Raw genomic sequence first — 16,604 nt, 5'->3', positions numbered from 1 at the left:
GACCACCCTATCCCCTTCCCCGGAACCTAGCCCACGACCTACCCCGCCCCGGCACGACAATGCCCCTGCGGCCGTGCCAGCGTCGCCCCGGCGCGGGACCCCTGACCTTCAAACCCCCGAACCTGTACCTGACCCTGACCCCAATGACACTACACCCACTCCCCACCCCGATGGAGAAACCCCTCGGGCTTTAACACCTGGCCCGGGGGCCCCCGAGCCCGAGCCCTGCCCAACCCAGCCACGCCCTGGCACTAACCTGGGGGAGGCCACCGCTGTTCCGCCTCCTGCAACGGCCGTGTCTCCGGGCCCCGGAGAGGGAACTAGGCCCCTGCCCCGCCCACCCTCACCTGATAAACCGGGGGTGGGGAAGGAAGTGACACGGCTGGCCCTCCCCACCCTGGCCACGCCCCCTGTCTTCCCCCAGCCATTCGTATTCCGGGAAAGGCTGGGGGGAGGGACCCCGGGCCCCATGACCACCGAGGCGGGCGGGGAGGGGAAGGCCCAGAAATCCCCCCCGGTCTCTCTGGGGAAGAGGCACCGGCCCTTGGAGGGGAGGGACTCTCCTGCAGCGCGCCGGCGGCGCTGCCCCTCTCCGGGGGACGAGCCAACGGTGCCCCTCGACTGTCCCGCACCGCGGCCCGACTCGCCCAAACCCCTGGGGGCTACAGCAGGGCCTCCTGCTGCCTTGACTCCTCCGGCCCCTGGGGAGGACCTCGATGACCACGAGGGCCGTGGTGCGGGCGACGACGGAGGACCCTCTGCTGGGTCGTCGAGCGGTGGAGGGGAGGAGGGTGTTATCCTCGCTCCTCCCTCCCAGACTGTTTTTCCGGGGGCCTTGGCCCTGGGGGATGACCTTTTCCTGGGGGATGACCTTTTCCCCGAGGAGCCAGGCGTCCCGGTGTCGGGAGAGGAGCGGGGCCCCGAGCCTCTGCCGCCCGACGACCCGAACTCGGGGCGTTCCGGGAAGGGGTGCGTCGAGGAAGGTACCGCCGGTGACCCTGGGGGTGGGGTCGCCGGGGGTTTGAGGCCGGTTGGCGGCGCCGGACCAGCCCCCATTCTCTCGGTGGGGGAGGGGTCGGTGACCGAGGGCGACCTCCCGGAGGAGGGTTCGGGATCGGTGGCGGACACCGGGGACGACGCGGACTCCGTCTGCAGTGACTTTTTTGAGTCCCGGGTGCCCCCCACCGATCTCTCCCTCATCCCCCTCGAGGAACTCCGGGAATTTGTCGAGGAAACTCGGAGTCGCCGGGATAGAGCCCAACTGGCGCTCGACCGCTGGAGCTCTTTTGAGAAAGTTTACTGGTCGGCCCTCGCTGCCCGCCAGGCGCCTGGGCTCGATGTCAATGAGCGAAAGCGAGTCAGGAACTTCCTGGGAGCACTCCTGGTGAGGGCGAGGGACTTCAGTGCCCCTCCCTCGTCCTCCCTGTAAATATATACACGGGTTTGTTAATTGTACTGGTGGTGGTTGCACAACGCTTCCGACATGGAGACAACTATAGCCAGCCTCAACATCAACGGCAGCAGGGAGTCGCAGCGCAGATTCCAGACCCTCTCGGTCCTTCGGGACGGGAGGTATGCGGTGTGCTTCCTGCAAGAAACCCACACTACCCCGGGAGACGAAGCCACCTGGCTCCTGGAGTGGCGAGGGGGGGTCTACATGAGTCACCTCACCCGCAGATCTGGCGGGGTGGCTATCCTGTTGGCCCCGCATTTTCAGCCGGAGATCTTGGGGGTCAGGGAGCCAGTGCCAGGCCGTTTGCTTCACCTGACGGTTCGGCTGGGGGGCGCGGTGCTTCACTTGGTGAACGTCTACGCTCCCCCGGCCGGGCCGAGGCAAGCGAGCTTCTTCCAAGAAGTGTCCGCTCATCTCGCTTCCATCGACGAGGGCCAGTGCGTCGTCCTCGGGGGAGATTTTAATTGCGTCCTCGAGGGCAGGGACCACGGCGGTGCCCGCACTGACCGCGCGTCAGGGAAGAGGTTGGGGGACTTGGTCAAGTCCTTCGACCTGGTGGACGTCTGGCGGAATCTCCATCCCGACTCCATCGCCTTCACCTTCGTGAGGCCTGGGGTCGGAGTGTCCAGAATCGACCGCCTGTACGTTTCGCGGGCGTACGCCTCCTGTTTCCCGAAGGCCTCCATGCGGCAGGTGTCGTGCACGGACCACCACCTGGTGTGGGCGGAACTCCTTCCGTTCGGCGCCAGGCTCGGCTCCGCGTACTGGCACTTTAACAACCTGCTGCTGGAGGACGAGCGGTTCCGGGACTCGTTTCGTCGCTTCTGGGCCGGCTGGAGAAGGAAGCGGGGAAGCTTCCCCTCCCTGAGGCTATGGTGGGACGTGGGCAAGGCTCACGTCCGCGTCTTCTGTCAGGAGTACGCGAGGGGGTCGACGAAGAGGCGGAAATCCAGGATCGGGGAGTTGGAGAGGGAGTTGCTCGACCTGGAGTCACGCCTCGGTCAGCCCGACGCGGACCCGGCCCTGCGCGGGGTGTACGAAGAGAAGAAGGCCGCGCTCCGGGACCTGCAGCTCGTCGGGGCTCGGGGCGCGTACGTGAGGTCGCGGATCCAGCTCCTCCAGGACCTGGACCGCGGCTCCCCCTTCTTCTACTCGCTGGAAAAAAGGCGTGGCACCCGTCAGCAGCTCCTTGTGCTGCTGGCCGACGACGGGTCCCTCGTCTCGGATCCGGAGGGCGTCAGGGCCCACGTCCGAAACTATTACACAGCCCTGTTCTCTCCGGATCCGTCCAGCGAGGATGCTCGCAGAGTTCTGTGGGAGGACCTGCCGCAGCTCGGCCCGGAGGACGCCGGAAGGCTCGACGCTCCCGTCACTTTGGAGGAGCTGACCGGCGCCCTCGACCGGCTCTCGAGGGGCAAAACCCCGGGGCTGGACGGGCTGACTGTGGAGTTCTTCAGGGCGTTCTGGGACGTCCTGGGGAGCGACTACGCACAGGTCCTGGGGGAGTGTTTAAATGCCGGACAGCTGCCCCTTTCTTGGCGCAGGGCGGTCATCGTCCTGCTGCCAAAGAAGGGGGACCTTCGTTCCTTAAAGAACTGGCGTCCGGTCTCCCTCCTCGGCACGGATTACAAAATCTTCGCCAGGGTGTTGTCTTCTCGCCTGGCCTCCGTGCTGGCCCACATGATCCACCCGGACCAGTCCTACACGGTCCCGGGCCGGAGGATACACGATAACGTCCACCTGGTCCGGGACCTGATCCATTTCTGTCGACGGGCTGGTCTGCCGAGCGCCTTCCTGTCTCTCGACCAGGAGAAGGCGTTCGACAGGGTCGATCACGAGTACCTGCTCGGGACTCTGCGGGCATTCGGGTTCGGGGCGCAGTTCGTCGCCCGGATCCGACTTTTGTACGCCGCCGCAGAGTGTCTGGTTAAAGTTAACGGGTCCCTGACGGCGCCCCTTCGCTTCGGGAGAGGAGTGCGTCAAGGCTGCCCCCTGTCCGGCCAGCTGTATTCCCTGTGCGTGGAGCCTTTCCTGCGCCTCTTGCGGAGGAGGTTGTCGGGGCTGGTTCTGCGCGGCGCGGGCACGGGGGTGGTCCTCTCGGCCTACGCCGACGACGTGCTCCTCACTTTCACCGACCCGGCTGACCTGGGGAGGATGCGCGAGTGCCAGGCCGTGTACTCGGCGGCGTCTTCCGCCAGGATCAACTGGGCCAAATGTTCCGGACTACTGGTCGGCCCGTGGCGGGTGGACTCTCTGCCGGAGGAGTTACGGGGGTTCAGCTGGAGTACCACCCATCTCCTCTACCTGGGGGTCTACCTCAGCCCGGCTGAGGAATCCTGGCCGGCCAACTGGCAGGAGCTGGAGGCCAAAGTCTCGGCTCGCCTAGGCCGCTGGACAGGACTGCTCCGAGTGCTATCTTACAGGAGTCGAGTGCTGGTCATAAACCAGCTGGTGGCCGCCATGCTGTGGTACCGGCTGGTCACTTTGGTCCCTCCTCTTGGCTTTGTCGCTGGCATCCAGAGAACGTTGGTCGATTTCTTCTGGGACAAAAAGATGCACTGGGTCGCCGCGCAGGCTCTGAGTCTCCCTATTGAGGAGGGCGGTCAGTCGCTGGTGTGCGCCCGCACCCAGGTCGCGACGTTCCGCCTTCAGACCTTGCGGCGATACCTTTACGTCGAGCCTCCTCCTAGATGGTGCGCCCTGGCGACGTATTTTTTCCGCCAGGTGCGTAACCTCAACTACGACACGCAGCTCCTGTTCGTCGACCGTGACGGTTTGCAGGTCGCCCTCAAGACGCTGCCTGTCTTTTACCAGGACCTGATCACTGTCTGGAACATGGTCGAATCGCGTCGCGCCTACCCTCCGGCTGGAGTAGCGGCTGTCGTCAGGGAGCCGTTGCTCAGGAATCCGCACCTCCGTACTCGCGGGTTCGAGTGGCTGTCGGAGGAGAGGGCCGCGGCGGCGAGGGTGACCAGGGTCGGGGACGTGCTGGGTGCCGGGGGCCTGGGCTGGACGCTGCCGCAGGACATAGCAGGCAGGGCGGCGGTAGACGTCCAGTACGTGGCCACCGCCATCCGACGCCTCAAAACGGCGGTGCTCGGACCCGACGTAGTACACCAGTTGGAGGACGCTCAGGCGTGCGGTGGGATCCCGTCCGAGCTCACCCCAGCCCGGACGGAATTTCACATTGGCCCCAAGGTCCCGTACTTCCCGCGGGAGCCTGTGCCCCACAACCTGAGCCGCCTCCGAAATTTTAACTTTGTTTCGTTTAGGGAGGTGAACAGGAGAGCCCTGTACAGACTGCTGCTGCACACCGTCCACCTCTTCTCCCTCATCCACCGTCCGGACACGCCTTGGCGTGCCCATTTGCCACCGGGCGGTGGGGATCCCCAGTGGAGGGCTCTCTACGCGGGAGTCCTCCCCCTTTCTCTCGGGGATCTGGGGTGGAGGGTGCTGCACGCAGCAGTCCCCTGCAACCGCAGATTGCGGTGGTTCACGGACTCCCAGCCCAACTGCTTGTTCTGTGGCGCTGTGGAGTCCGTGGACCACGTGTATATTGGGTGTGGGCGTTTGCACTCCCTTTTTGATTTTCTGAAAAACCTTCTCCTCTGTTTTTGGCTGCACTTCAGTCCCACGCTCCTGATCTTTGGGCACCCGGTACGGAGGAAGGAGGGCAGGTCTGAAGACCTCCTCGTGGGTCTGCTCCTGGGCCTGGCCAAACTGGCCATCAACAGGTCCAGGCAGCGGGCCGTGGAGGGGGTCGTTAGGGCCGACTGCCTGCCCCTCTTCCGCGGTTACGTTAGAGCCCGGGTGTCCTTGGAGAAGGAGCACGCGGCGTCGACCAACACCCTGGAGTTGTTCAGGGAGAGGTGGGCGCCGCAGGGAGTGGAGTGCATCATTTCTCCCTCCAATTCTATTTTGATTTAGTCCCTACCCTCCCCTTCACTGTTTTGATCACACAGCACTGTCCTTTGATGTGAAGGGCAGTGTTTGTCACTGGCCACCCGGGTGTTTTCCTGTCTTCCTGGTGGTGGAAACTGAATAAAGATTCGTGCACTTTGTGTCTTTCACAGTGTCTTACACCTGCACACACACACCATGGGTGCTGGGGATAAAATAAGCACTACCGCAGTTAGGTGGTAGTGTAGGGTAAAGAAAAAAAAGGAAAAAAAAAAAAAAAAAAAAAAAAATCCCCCCCGGTCTCTCTGGGAAAAAAAAGAAAAGAGAAAAAAAAAAAAAAAAAAAAAAAAAAAAAAAAAAAAAAAATCCCCCCCGGGAGGGCGGCGGTAGACGTCCAGTACGTGGCCACCGCCATCCGACGCCTCAAAACGGCGGTGCTCGGACCCGACGTAGTACACCAGTTGGAGGACGCTCGGGCGTGCGGTGGGATCCCGTCCGAGCTCACCCCAGCCCGGACGGAATTTCACATTGGCCCCAAGGTCCCGTACTTCCCGCGGGAGCCTGTGCCCCACAACCTGAGCCGCCTCCGAAATTTTAACTTTGTTTCGTTTAGGGAGGTGAACAGGAGAGCCCTGTACAGACTGCTGCTGCACACCGTCCACCTCTTCTCCCTCATCCACCGTCCGGACACGCCTTGGCGTGCCCATTTGCCACCGGGCGGTGGGGATCCCCAGTGGAGGGCTCTCTACGCGGGAGTCCTCCCCCTTTCTCTCGGGGATCTGGGGTGGAGGGTGCTGCACGCAGCAGTCCCCTGCAACCGCAGATTGCGGTGGTTCACGGACTCCCAGCCCAACTGCTTGTTCTGTGGCGCTGTGGAGTCCGTGGACCACGTGTATATTGGGTGTGGGCGTTTGCACTCCCTTTTTGATTTTCTGAAAAACCTTCTCCTCTGTTTTTGGCTGCACTTCAGTCCCACGCTCCTGATCTTTGGGCACCCGGTACGGAGGAAGGAGGGCAGGTCTGAAGACCTCCTCGTGGGTCTGCTCCTGGGCCTGGCCAAACTGGCCATCAACAGGTCCAGGCAGCGGGCCGTGGAGGGGGTCGTTAGGGCCGACTGCCTGCCCCTCTTCCGCGGTTACGTTAGAGCCCGGGTGTCCTTGGAGAAGGAGCACGCGGCGTCGACCAACACCCTGGAGTTGTTCAGGGAGAGGTGGGCGCCGCAGGGAGTGGAGTGCATCATTTCTCCCTCCAATTCTATTTTGATTTAGTCCCTACCCTCCCCTTCACTGTTTTGATCACACAGCACTGTCCTTTGATGTGAAGGGCAGTGTTTGTCACTGGCCACCCGGGTGTTTTCCTGTCTTCCTGGTGGTGGAAACTGAATAAAGATTCGTGCACTTTGTGTCTTTCACAGTGTCTTACACCTGCACACACACACCATGGGTGCTGGGGATAAAATAAGCACTACCGCACTTAGGTGGTAGTGTGGGGGTTAAATTAAGAAAAATAAAAAAAAAAAAAAAAAAAAAAAAATAAATCCCCCCCGGGAGGGCGGCGGTAGACGTCCAGTACGTGGCCACCGCCATCCGACGCCTCAAAACGGCGGTGCTCGGACCCGACGTAGTACACCAGTTGGAGGACGCTCAGGCGTGCGGTGGGATCCCGTCCGAGCTCACCCCAGCCCGGACGGAATTTCACATTGGCCCCAAGGTCCCGTACTTCCCGCGGGAGCCTGTGCCCCACAACCTGAGCCGCCTCCGAAATTTTAACTTTGTTTCGTTTAGGGAGGTGAACAGGAGAGCCCTGTACAGACTGCTGCTGCACACCGTCCACCTCTTCTCCCTCATCCACCGTCCGGACACGCCTTGGCGTGCCCATTTGCCACCGGGCGGTGGGGATCCCCAGTGGAGGGCTCTCTACGCGGGAGTCCTCCCCCTTTCTCTCGGGGATCTGGGGTGGAGGGTGCTGCACGCAGCAGTCCCCTGCAACCGCAGATTGCGGTGGTTCACGGACTCCCAGCCCAACTGCTTGTTCTGTGGCGCTGTGGAGTCCGTGGACCACGTGTATATTGGGTGTGGGCGTTTGCACTCCCTTTTTGATTTTCTGAAAAACCTTCTCCTCTGTTTTTGGCTGCACTTCAGTCCCACGCTCCTGATCTTTGGGCACCCGGTACGGAGGAAGGAGGGCAGGTCTGAAGACCTCCTCGTGGGTCTGCTCCTGGGCCTGGCCAAACTGGCCATCAACAGGTCCAGGCAGCGGGCCGTGGAGGGGGTCGTTAGGGCCGACTGCCTGCCCCTCTTCCGCGGTTACGTTAGAGCCCGGGTGTCCTTGGAGAAGGAGCACGCGGCGTCGACCAACACCCTGGAGTTGTTCAGGGAGAGGTGGGCGCCGCAGGGAGTGGAGTGCATCATTTCTCCCTCCAATTCTATTTTGATTTAGTCCCTACCCTCCCCTTCACTGTTTTGATCACACAGCACTGTCCTTTGATGTGAAGGGCAGTGTTTGTCACTGGCCACCCGGGTGTTTTCCTGTCTTCCTGGTGGTGGAAACTGAATAAAGATTCGTGCACTTTGTGTCTTTCACAGTGTCTTACACCTGCACACACACCATGGGTGCTGGGGAAAAAATAAGCACTACCGCACTTAGGTGGTAGTGTGTGGGTTAAAGGGGGGAAAAAAAAAAGAAGAAAAAAAAAAAAAAAAAAAAAGAAAAAAAAAAAAGAAAAAATAAATCCCCCCCGGGAGGGCGGCGGTAGACGTCCAGTACGTGGCCACCGCCATCCGACGCCTCAAAACGGCGGTGCTCGGACCCGACGTAGTACACCAGTTGGAGGACGCTCAGGCGTGCGGTGGGATCCCGTCCGAGCTCACCCCAGCCCGGACGGAATTTCACATTGGCCCCAAGGTCCCGTACTTCCCGCGGGAGCCTGTGCCCCACAACCTGAGCCGCCTCCGAAATTTTAACTTTGTTTCGTTTAGGGAGGTGAACAGGAGAGCCCTGTACAGACTGCTGCTGCACACCGTCCACCTCTTCTCCCTCATCCACCGTCCGGACACGCCTTGGCGTGCCCATTTGCCACCGGGCGGTGGGGATCCCCAGTGGAGGGCTCTCTACGCGGGAGTCCTCCCCCTTTCTCTCGGGGATCTGGGGTGGAGGGTGCTGCACGCAGCAGTCCCCTGCAACCGCAGATTGCGGTGGTTCACGGACTCCCAGCCCAACTGCTTGTTCTGTGGCGCTGTGGAGTCCGTGGACCACGTGTATATTGGGTGTGGGCGTTTGCACTCCCTTTTTGATTTTCTGAAAAACCTTCTCCTCTGTTTTTGGCTGCACTTCAGTCCCACGCTCCTGATCTTTGGGCACCCGGTACGGAGGAAGGAGGGCAGGTCTGAAGACCTCCTCGTGGGTCTGCTCCTGGGCCTGGCCAAACTGGCCATCAACAGGTCCAGGCAGCGGGCCGTGGAGGGGGTCGTTAGGGCCGACTGCCTGCCCCTCTTCCGCGGTTACGTTAGAGCCCGGGTGTCCTTGGAGAAGGAGCACGCGGCGTCGACCAACACCCTGGAGTTGTTCAGGGAGAGGTGGGCGCCGCAGGGAGTGGAGTGCATCATTTCTCCCTCCAATTCTATTTTGATTTAGTCCCTACCCTCCCCTTCACTGTTTTGATCACACAGCACTGTCCTTTGATGTGAAGGGCAGTGTTTGTCACTGGCCACCCGGGTGTTTTCCTGTCTTCCTGGTGGTGGAAACTGAATAAAGATTCGTGCACTTTGTGTCTTTCACAGTGTCTTACACCTGCACACACACACCATGGGTGCTGGGGATAAAATAAGCACTACCGCAGTTAGGTGGTAGTGTAGGGTAAAGAAAAAAAAGGAAAAAAAAAAAAAAAAAAAAAAAAAAAAAAAAATCCCCCCCGGTCTCTCTGGGAAAAAAAAGAAAAGAGAAAAAAAAAAAAAAAAAAAAAAAAAAAAAAAATAAATCCCCCCCGGGAGGGCGGCGGTAGACGTCCAGTACGTGGCCACCGCCATCCGACGCCTCAAAACGGCGGTGCTCGGACCCGACGTAGTACACCAGTTGGAGGACGCTCGGGCGTGCGGTGGGATCCCGTCCGAGCTCACCCCAGCCCGGACGGAATTTCACATTGGCCCCAAGGTCCCGTACTTCCCGCGGGAGCCTGTGCCCCACAACCTGAGCCGCCTCCGAAATTTTAACTTTGTTTCGTTTAGGGAGGTGAACAGGAGAGCCCTGTACAGACTGCTGCTGCACACCGTCCACCTCTTCTCCCTCATCCACCGTCCGGACACGCCTTGGCGTGCCCATTTGCCACCGGGCGGTGGGGATCCCCAGTGGAGGGCTCTCTACGCGGGAGTCCTCCCCCTTTCTCTCGGGGATCTGGGGTGGAGGGTGCTGCACGCAGCAGTCCCCTGCAACCGCAGATTGCGGTGGTTCACGGACTCCCAGCCCAACTGCTTGTTCTGTGGCGCTGTGGAGTCCGTGGACCACGTGTATATTGGGTGTGGGCGTTTGCACTCCCTTTTTGATTTTCTGAAAAACCTTCTCCTCTGTTTTTGGCTGCACTTCAGTCCCACGCTCCTGATCTTTGGGCACCCGGTACGGAGGAAGGAGGGCAGGTCTGAAGACCTCCTCGTGGGTCTGCTCCTGGGCCTGGCCAAACTGGCCATCAACAGGTCCAGGCAGCGGGCCGTGGAGGGGGTCGTTAGGGCCGACTGCCTGCCCCTCTTCCGCGGTTACGTTAGAGCCCGGGTGTCCTTGGAGAAGGAGCACGCGGCGTCGACCAACACCCTGGAGTTGTTCAGGGAGAGGTGGGCGCCGCAGGGAGTGGAGTGCATCATTTCTCCCTCCAATTCTATTTTGATTTAGTCCCTACCCTCCCCTTCACTGTTTTGATCACACAGCACTGTCCTTTGATGTGAAGGGCAGTGTTTGTCACTGGCCACCCGGGTGTTTTCCTGTCTTCCTGGTGGTGGAAACTGAATAAAGATTCGTGCACTTTGTGTCTTTCACAGTGTCTTACACCTGCACACACACACCATGGGTGCTGGGGATAAAATAAGCACTACCGCACTTAGGTGGTAGTGTGGGGGTTAAATTAAGAAAAAAAAAAAAAAAAAAAAAAAAAAAAAAAAATAAATCCCCCCCGGGAGGGCGGCGGTAGACGTCCAGTACGTGGCCACCGCCATCCGACGCCTCAAAACGGCGGTGCTCGGACCCGACGTAGTACACCAGTTGGAGGACGCTCAGGTGTGCGGTGGGATCCCGTCCGAGCTCACCCCAGCCCGGACGGAATTTCACATTGGCCCCAAGGTCCCGTACTTCCCGCGGGAGCCTGTGCCCCACAACCTGAGCCGCCTCCGAAATTTTAACTTTGTTTCGTTTAGGGAGGTGAACAGGAGAGCCCTGTACAGACTGCTGCTGCACACCGTCCACCTCTTCTCCCTCATCCACCGTCCGGACACGCCTTGGCGTGCCCATTTGCCACCGGGCGGTGGGGATCCCCAGTGGAGGGCTCTCTACGCGGGAGTCCTCCCCCTTTCTCTCGGGGATCTGGGGTGGAGGGTGCTGCACGCAGCAGTCCCCTGCAACCGCAGATTGCGGTGGTTCACGGACTCCCAGCCCAACTGCTTGTTCTGTGGCGCTGTGGAGTCCGTGGACCACGTGTATATTGGGTGTGGGCGTTTGCACTCCCTTTTTGATTTTCTGAAAAACCTTCTCCTCTGTTTTTGGCTGCACTTCAGTCCCACGCTCCTGATCTTTGGGCACCCGGTACGGAGGAAGGAGGGCAGGTCTGAAGACCTCCTCGTGGGTCTGCTCCTGGGCCTGGCCAAACTGGCCATCAACAGGTCCAGGCAGCGGGCCGTGGAGGGGGTCGTTAGGGCCGACTGCCTGCCCCTCTTCCGCGGTTACGTTAGAGCCCGGGTGTCCTTGGAGAAGGAGCACGCGGCGTCGACCAACACCCTGGAGTTGTTCAGGGAGAGGTGGGCGCCGCAGGGAGTGGAGTGCATCATTTCTCCCTCCAATTCTATTTTGATTTAGTCCCTACCCTCCCCTTCACTGTTTTGATCACACAGCACTGTCCTTTGATGTGAAGGGCAGTGTTTGTCACTGGCCACCCGGGTGTTTTCCTGTCTTCCTGGTGGTGGAAACTGAATAAAGATTCGTGCACTTTGTGTCTTTCACAGTGTCTTACACCTGCACACACACACCATGGGTGCTGGGGATAAAATAAGCACTACCAAGAGAAAAAAAAAAAAAAAGAAAAAAAAAAAAAAAAAAAAAAAAAAAAAAAATCCCCCCCGGGAGGGCGGCGGTAGACGTCCAGTACGTGGCCACCGCCATCCGACGCCTCAAAACGGCGGTGCTCGGACCCGACGTAGTACACCAGTTGGAGGACGCTCAGGTGTGCGGTGGGATCCCGTCCGAGCTCACCCCAGCCCGGACGGAATTTCACATTGGCCCCAAGGTCCCGTACTTCCCGCGGGAGCCTGTGCCCCACAACCTGAGCCGCCTTCGGAATTTTAACTTTGTTTTGTTTCGGGAGGTGAAAAGGAGAGCCCTGTACCGACTGCTGCTGCACACCATCCACCTCTTCTCCCTCATCCACCGTCCGGACACGCCTTGGCGTGCCCATTTGCCACCGGGCGGTGGGGATCCCCAGTGGAGGGCTCTCTACGCGGGAGTCCTCCCCCTTTCTCTCGGGGATCTGGGGTGGAGGGTGCTGCACGCAGCAGTCCCCTGCAACCGCAGATTGCGGTGGTTCACGGACTCCCAGCCCAACTGCTTGTTCTGTGGCGCTGTGGAGTCCGTGGACCATGTATATATTGGGTGTGGGCGTTTGCACTCCCTTTTTGATTTTCTGAAAAACCTTCTCCTCTGTTTTTGGCTGCACTTCAGTCCCACGCTCCTGATCTTTGGGCACCCGGTACGGAGGAAGGAGGGCAGGTCTGAAGACCTCCTCGTGGGTCTGCTCCTGGGCCTGGCCAAACTGGCCATCAACAGGTCCAGGCAGCGGGCCGTGGAGGGGGTCGTTAGGGCCGACTGCCTGCCCCTCTTCCGCGGTTACGTTAGAGCCCGGGTGTCCTTGGAGAAGGAGCACGCGGCGTCGACCAACACCCTGGAGTTGTTCAGGGAGAGGTGGGCGCCGCAGGGAGTGGAGTGCATCATTTCTCCCTCCAATTCTATTTTGATTTAGTCCCTACCCTCCCCTTCACTGTTTTGATCACACAGCACTGTCCTTTGATGTGAAGGGCAGTGTTTGTCACTGGCCACCCGGGTGTTTTCCTGTCTTCCTGGTGGTGGAAATTGAATAAAGATTGGTGCACTTTGTGTCTTTCACTGTGTCTCACACCTGCACACACACACCATGGGTGCTGGGGATAAAATAAGCACTACCGCACTTAGGTGGTAGTGTGGGGGTTAAAAGAACATAAATAGGGATTCACACAAAAAAAAAAAAAAAAAAAAAAAATTCCAAAAAAAAAGAAAAAAAAAAAAAAAAAAAAAAAAAATCCCCCCCGGGAGGGCGGCGGTAGACGTCCAGTACGTGGCCACCGCCATCCGACGCCTCAAAACGGCGGTGCTCGGACCCGACGTAGTACACCAGTTGGAGGACGCTCAGGTGTGCGGTGGGATCCCGTCCGAGCTCACCCCAGCCCGGACGGAATTTCACATTGGCCCCAAGGTCCCGTACTTCCCGCGGGAGCCTGTGCCCCACAACCTGAGCCGCCTCCGAAATTTTAACTTTGTTTTGTTTCGGGAGGTGAAAAGGAGAGCCCTGTACCGACTGCTGCTGCACACCATCCACCTCTTCTCCCTCATCCACCGTCCGGACACGCCTTGGCGTGCCCATTTGCCACCGGGCGGTGGGGATCCCCAGTGGAGGGCTCTCTACGCGGGAGTCCTCCCCCTTTCTCTCGGGGATCTGGGGTGGAGGGTGCTGCACGCAGCAGTCCCCTGCAACCGCAGATTGCGGTGGTTCACGGACTCCCAGCCCAACTGCTTGTTCTGTGGCGCTGTGGAGTCCGTGGACCATGTATATATTGGGTGTGGGCGTTTGCACTCCCTTTTTGATTTCCTTAAAAACCTTCTCCTCTGTTTTTGGCTGCACTTCAGTCCCACGCTCCTGATCTTTGGGCACCCGGTACGGAGGAAAGAGGGCAGGTCTGAAGACCTCCTCGTGGGTCTGCTCCTGGGCCTGGCCAAGCTGGCCATCAACAGGTCCAGGCAGCGGGCCGTGGAGGGGGTCGTTAGGGCCGACTGCCTGCCCCTCTTCCGCGGTTATGTTAGAGCCCGGGTGTCCTTGGAGAAGGAGCACGCGGTGTCCACCAACACCCTGGAGTTGTTCAGGGAGAGGTGGGCGCCGCAGGGAGTGGAGTGCATCATTTCTCCCTCCAACTCTATTTTGATTTAGTCCCTACCCTCCCCTTCACTGTTTTGATCACACAGCACTGCCCTTTGATGTGAAGGGCAGTGTTTGTCACTGGCCACCCGGGTGTTTTCCTATATTCCTGGTGGTGGAAATTGAATAAAGATTGGTGCACTTTGTGTCTTTCACTGTGTCTCCCACCTGCACACACACACCATGGGTGCTGGGGAAAAAATAAGCACTACCGCACTTAGGTGGTAGTGTGGGGGTTAAAGGGGAAAAAAAAAAAAAAAAAAAAAAAAAAAAAAAAAAAAAAAAAAAATCCCCCCCGGGAGGGCGGCGGTAGACGTCCAGTACGTGGCCACCGCCATCCGACGCCTCAAAACGGCGGTGCTCGGACCCGACGTAGTACACCAGTTGGAGGACGCTCAGGCGTGCGGTGGGATCCCGTCCGAGCTCACCCCAGCCCGGACGGAATTTCACATTGGCCCCAAGGTCCCGTACTTCCCGCGGGAGCCTGTGCCCCACAACCTGAGCCGCCTCCGAAATTTTAACTTTGTTTCGTTTAGGGAGGTGAACAGGAGAGCCCTGTACAGACTGCTGCTGCACACCGTCCACCTCTTCTCCCTCATCCACCGTCCGGACACGCCTTGGCGTGCCCATTTGCCACCGGGCGGTGGGGATCCCCAGTGGAGGGCTCTCTACGCGGGAGTCCTCCCCCTTTCTCTCGGGGATCTGGGGTGGAGGGTGCTGCACGCAGCAGTCCCCTGCAACCGCAGATTGCGGTGGTTCACGGACTCCCAGCCCAACTGCTTGTTCTGTGGCGCTGTGGAGTCCGTGGACCACGTGTATATTGGGTGTGGGCGTTTGCACTCCCTTTTTGATTTTCTGAAAAACCTTCTCCTCTGTTTTTGGCTGCACTTCAGTCCCACGCTCCTGATCTTTGGGCACCCGGTACGGAGGAAGGAGGGCAGGTCTGAAGACCTCCTCGTGGGTCTGCTCCTGGGCCTGGCCAAACTGGCCATCAACAGGTCCAGGCAGCGGGCCGTGGAGGGGGTCGTTAGGGCCGACTGCCTGCCCCTCTTCCGCGGTTACGTTAGAGCCCGGGTGTCCTTGGAGAAGGAGCACGCGGCGTCGACCAACACCCTGGAGTTGTTCAGGGAGAGGTGGGCGCCGCAGGGAGTGGAGTGCATCATTTCTCCCTCCAATTCTATTTTGATTTAGTCCCTACCCTCCCCTTCACTGTTTTGATCACACAGCACTGTCCTTTGATGTGAAGGGCAGTGTTTGTCACTGGCCACCCGGGTGTTTTCCTGTCTTCCTGGTGGTGGAAACTGAATAAAGATTCGTGCACTTTGTGTCTTTCACAGTGTCTTACACCTGCACACACACACCATGGGTGCTGGGGATAAAATAAGCACTACCGCAGTTAGGTGGTAGTGTAGGGTAAAGGAAAAAAAAAGAAGAAAAAAAAAAAAAAAAAAAAAAAAAAAAAAAAAAATCCCCCCCGGTCTCTCTGGGGAAGAGGCACCAGCCCTTGGAGGGGAGGAACTTTCCAAAAAAAAAAAAAAAAAAAAAAAAAAAAAAAAAAAAAAATCCCCCCCGGTCTCTCTGGGGAAGAGGCACCGGCCCTTGGAGGGGAGGGTCTCTCCTGCAGCGCGCCGGCGGGAGTGAGTAAAAAAAGAAAATAAATCCCCCCCGGGAGGGCGGCGGTAGACGTCCAGTACGTGGCCACCGCCATCCGACGCCTCAAAACGGCGGTGCTCGGACCCGACGTAGTACACCAGTTGGAGGACGCTCAGGCGTGCGGTGGGATCCCGTCCGAGCTCACCCCAGCCCGGACGGAATTTCACATTGGCCCCAAGGTCCCGTACTTCCCGCGGGAGCCTGTGCCCCACAACCTGAGCCGCCTCCGAAATTTTAACTTTGTTTCGTTTAGGGAGGTGAACAGGAGAGCCCTGTACAGACTGCTGCTGCACACCGTCCACCTCTTCTCCCTCATCCACCGTCCGGACACGCCTTGGCGTGCCCATTTGCCACCGGGCGGTGGGGATCCCCAGTGGAGGGCTCTCTACGCGGGAGTCCTCCCCCTTTCTCTCGGGGATCTGGGGTGGAGGGTGCTGCACGCAGCAGTCCCCTGCAACCGCAGATTGCGGTGGTTCACGGACTCCCAGCCCAACTGCTTGTTCTGTGGCGCTGTGGAGTCCGTGGACCACGTGTATATTGGGTGTGGGCGTTTGCACTCCCTTTTTGATTTTCTGAAAAACCTTCTCCTCTGTTTTTGGCTGCACTTCAGTCCCACGCTCCTGATCTTTGGGCACCCGGTACGGAGGAAGGAGGGCAGGTCTGAAGACCTCCTCGTGGGTCTGCTCCTGGGCCTGGCCAAACTGGCCATCAACAGGTCCAGGCAGCGGGCCGTGGAGGGGGTCGTTAGGGCCGACTGCCTGCCCCTCTTCCGCGGTTACGTTAGAGCCCGGGTGTCCTTGGAGAAGGAGCACGCGGCGTCGACCAACACCCTGGAGTTGTTCAGGGAGAGGTGGGCGCCGCAGGGAGTGGAGTGCATCATTTCTCCCTCCAATTCTATTTTGATTTAGTCCCTACCCTCCCCTTCACTGTTTTGATCACACAGCACTGTCCTTTGATGTGAAGGGCAGTGTTTGTCACTGGCCACCCGGGTGTTTTCCTGTCTTCCTGGTGGTGGAAACTGAATAAAGATTCGTGCACTTTGTGTCTTTCACAGTGTCTTACACCTGCACACACACACCATGGGAAAAAAAAAAAAGAAAAAAAGAAAACAAAAAGAAATAAATCCCCCCCGGGAGGGCGGCGGTAGACGTCCAGTACGTGGCCACCGCCATCCGACGCCTCAAA

Source organism: Chiloscyllium plagiosum, unplaced genomic scaffold (assembly GCF_037043375.1).
Source record: "Chiloscyllium plagiosum isolate Xiang-an unplaced genomic scaffold, Cpla_swu_hap1 HiC_scaffold_4, whole genome shotgun sequence".
In the NCBI taxonomy this organism is placed as follows: domain Eukaryota; kingdom Metazoa; phylum Chordata; class Chondrichthyes; order Orectolobiformes; family Hemiscylliidae; genus Chiloscyllium; species Chiloscyllium plagiosum.
This window is presented reverse-complemented; position numbering follows the sequence as displayed.